At 54.3% G+C, this 3,501-nt stretch overlaps 1 protein-coding gene and 1 non-coding gene across 2 annotated transcripts in view; both read right to left on the bottom strand.

Moving 5' to 3' along the window:
- The window catches only part of JUND (JunD proto-oncogene, AP-1 transcription factor subunit), a 37,036-nt gene that overhangs the window by 23,252 nt on the left and 10,283 nt on the right, over window positions 1–3,501 (bottom strand). The window lies entirely within an intron of this gene.
- Window positions 28–162, bottom strand: LOC115872797. The gene has a single exon (XR_004048043.1). It is a non-coding gene; the product is annotated as a small Cajal body-specific RNA 14 (non-coding RNA).

The following is a 3,501-nucleotide window of genomic DNA, read 5'->3' as shown; positions in this document are numbered from 1 at the left end:
TTTATTTATTTATTTATTTATTTTTAATATGTGTGGAACCATCACACAGAAAATCTGATCACTACACAGACTCTGTCGGCAGGAACCACATGTTTCAATGTGAGTGGCTCAGCACGGTTGCACTGTACAACTGACAAGGCAATCAATACCAGGATCAGTCACTGGCACAATAAACTTTAACTATCTCAACCCACCCCTTGCCAACTTGACACCTGTACATAATTCTTTAGCCTCACAACTGCAATTAAGTAGCACCTACACCTTAATCCTATAATCCTGTGAATATGTTCCCCCACCTACGAAAGTATGTAAGCCAACCACTTCATGCCTTTATCCCCCCAGTTTTGGGTATCCAATTTCTATATTGCCCAATTACAACAACCCAGTGCTCTGAGGAGACAATCACGTTTTTCAACGTGAAGAATCGTCATTCCAGGTGGAACCTTGTGAAGTCTGCCTCCATAAGCAAAGTCACATCCGGACAGGCCCTCCATAAAGTCGGCAACAATATGCACCAGCGAAGAGTCTGTCTCATCAGGGCACCACAACCGACGAGCTGTGCGCCGCGAACAGAGAAGGCAAACACTGGTGGAACTGACGGAGAAACAGACAAGTCCACAACCACGGGTGGAGAGGTTAACAACCCGCTTCTCAGCAACAGACGGAGCAGCCACACAAGAAAACAGCCAAGACATGCATGCTCCCAACACCACCAGTCACAGTGGCCTGGTTGATGTTTACCGGAAACGATTTCCAATGGCGCACCCCCTCTTCCAAGCAGCAAGTGCCCGAGGCCCTGTCACCAGGAGCGACCATGTGCTAAGCCAGGAAGCAGGTCTCAGTGCCTTGAGGTGGCCTGGAATCGGAAAGAGAATCTTCTCGAATCATAATGTTCTCTACGCGTAATCAGAAGTTGGTAAGCATGATAGAGCGAGGAAAAGCTAAACTATTTGGAAGTCAAACGGCATATACCAGCTCATTCGTGAGTCAAAGAAGAAACCTCCGGGGATGCTGGAATCGGCGCTACATGGTGATGAAAGCACGGCGTCTCAACAGGTGAGGGACAGAGTGCTTTCCATGCAAACACGGTGACACTTAACACGCACACGATGACAACTCCCCAAATGCTGCACACATGCAGACTCAGCGGAAAACGGAGGACATGCAGTAGAGACAACAATGAGAGTCCCTGGAATTAAAAGCAGAAAGGGAACTCCTCGGTAAATCGGGTTACTCCGTGGGAAGCTACAAAGCTGGAGGACATTAGCAAATGGAAAGACACAGGCAAGGAGCGTGAGCGTGGTGTGACCAGGGCCCTTGCGAACTCACTGGACTTTGAGTGACGTAGCACGGATGAGAGAGATTTAAAAAAATAAAAATAAAACCACCCAGAAGGCGAGCGAGCTGCAGGACGGAGGGAAGGACCCCACCCACGCCCAAAGGTGGTCTCGGAAATAAAAGCCTCTACAGCGGCCGGCCCTGCCCCCAAGAACCAACTATGGGCTCATCTCCGTCTACACTCCATCTGCATTCACTCCACGACGATGGCTCTCTTTGACAGGCAGAGAAGCCATGCTGGTCGCTCCTGACACGGCTACTTGACCCCAGAGGAGCCGAGCTGATGGGAGGGGACCTTTCAGGATCACAGGCAGATGTGTGCTGTGAGATGGGAGGACGACGAAAATCAAACATAGCATCATCTGAAACCAGCGTCGAGCTGCCGCGGAGGATGATGGGAGACCCTGGAAAGGGCTCCCAGGGGTGGTTACGCAAGCAGCATGGGGAGCACGCGTCATGTTATTCCGTGACGCGTGTGAAGAATGTGGAAACAGTCCACGTGTGTTACCTATGTACTCACCACGATCAATATGTCCTAAGCAAAAAAAACGGTGTCGAAAATCACTCAAACCCACCCTCGAGGCAGCCCACTGATTTGAGGAGGGAATCAGGGATGGAAAGAACCTTCTGGACAGTGGGGTACCTTCCATGCAGCAGAACGGGCAAGGAGTGGCCACCCAAGCAGAGGGGGCAGGCCTGGCGAGTCAGGGTCCACTGGCTGAAAGGGGGGGTGCCGCCCAGGGGTTTCTCCTGCTCCCAATTCCCCTACAACTTCTGATGTTCTTGGAACAAACTCCACCTCTTCGTCTGACTTCTCCACCGCTGTCGTCCCCACCCCCACACCTCCTCCGTGCTGAGTCCGGGATTCCCATGTGCTGTTCCCTCTGCCTGCATCTCTCTTCCCTGCACTCCCCACGCGACCCCCCGTCCTCCTTCAGATCTCAAACCTCACCTCCTCAGGGAACTCCCCTGACCATCCTCACACCCTCCCTCTTCCTAGTAAGGTTCTCCCCATCAGCGGCCCAGAGAGCATCCCTCACTGCCATTGGTCCATGCCGACCGACCGAGTGGAACTGCCCCCTGGGAGTTCTGAGACCGGAGCTGTAGAAAACCCCATCTTTCTCCCTCTGGATGACTGGTGGGTTCAAACCCCTGACCTTGCAGATCGCAGCCCAGTGGATTACAGACCAGCCTGTTATTTATATATTCCTCTGGTCAGGAGGGGGCATCTGTCCTGTTCACTGCAATGCCCCAGAGCTTGCACAGGAGATGCTTAGAAAAGGTAACCCTCTCCCCACCCACCAGGGCTCACCGACCCCGAGTCCCACCCCTGTTTTCCATGTGGAGAAATGTAGGCTCAGAAAGGCAGGGTCACCTGCTCAGGGACACACCTCGGGCTGAGACGTTGGACTAGATTTCCCAGAGACGGCAGGGCTGGCCACCAAGAGCACAATTCCCAAGCTCAGGGGTCCCAAGAGTATCCTTTGCCCTGGAAGGAGCCCACTCACCCCTAGGCCCAGGTGACACCCCCTGCTTCCAGGGCTGAGTCCCCCTAAACCCAGCCCCCCATTCTCTCTGCTTTTGCGTCAAAACCATCCCTTGAATATCCCTGCGTCTCAGGGTGCTCACGGGTGACATGGGGACCCTGAAGCCACCTCACGGGATGTTGGGGGGAGCAGACATACCAGCACCATGGATAGCTGTTGTTCTCCCCAGATTCAGAAAGACAGCGCGTCCCTCCCACTCCCTGCCAGCGAGGCAGTGCCGACTCGTAGCAACCCTGTAGGACAGGGGACCACGGCCCGGTGCTTTTGAGACGGCAACCCTCGACAGGAGTGGAAAGCCCTGGCTTTCTCCCTCAGAGTGGCTGCTGGCTTCAAACGCCGGACCTTGGAGTTAGCAGCCCGAGGCACAACGACGATGCCGCCCAGGCTCCTCATGGGTCACAGAGAGGGAGACCTGGGGCAGCCAATCGAATGCTCAGACGGGATCTGCAAGGTTGCTGGAGCGAGCCCACCCAGAGGTGCCATGTAAGAAAAACCCGGCAAGCTGCTCCGAAACCCGGGCCACGGAAAACTCAACGGAACACGGTTCTGCCCGCGGCTGGGCCCTGACCCACACAAGCGTGTCAAGCGTCAGGAGAAACTCACAATCGAGCAGCAC

The sequence above is a fragment of the Echinops telfairi genome, unplaced genomic scaffold (assembly GCF_000313985.2).
Source record: "Echinops telfairi isolate 266 unplaced genomic scaffold, ASM31398v2 ScPeMD7_7457;HRSCAF=8495, whole genome shotgun sequence".
Classification (NCBI taxonomy): Eukaryota; Metazoa; Chordata; class Mammalia; order Afrosoricida; family Tenrecidae; genus Echinops; species Echinops telfairi.
Note: the sequence above shows the minus strand (reverse complement) of the source record. Positions and strands in the feature narration are given on the sequence as shown.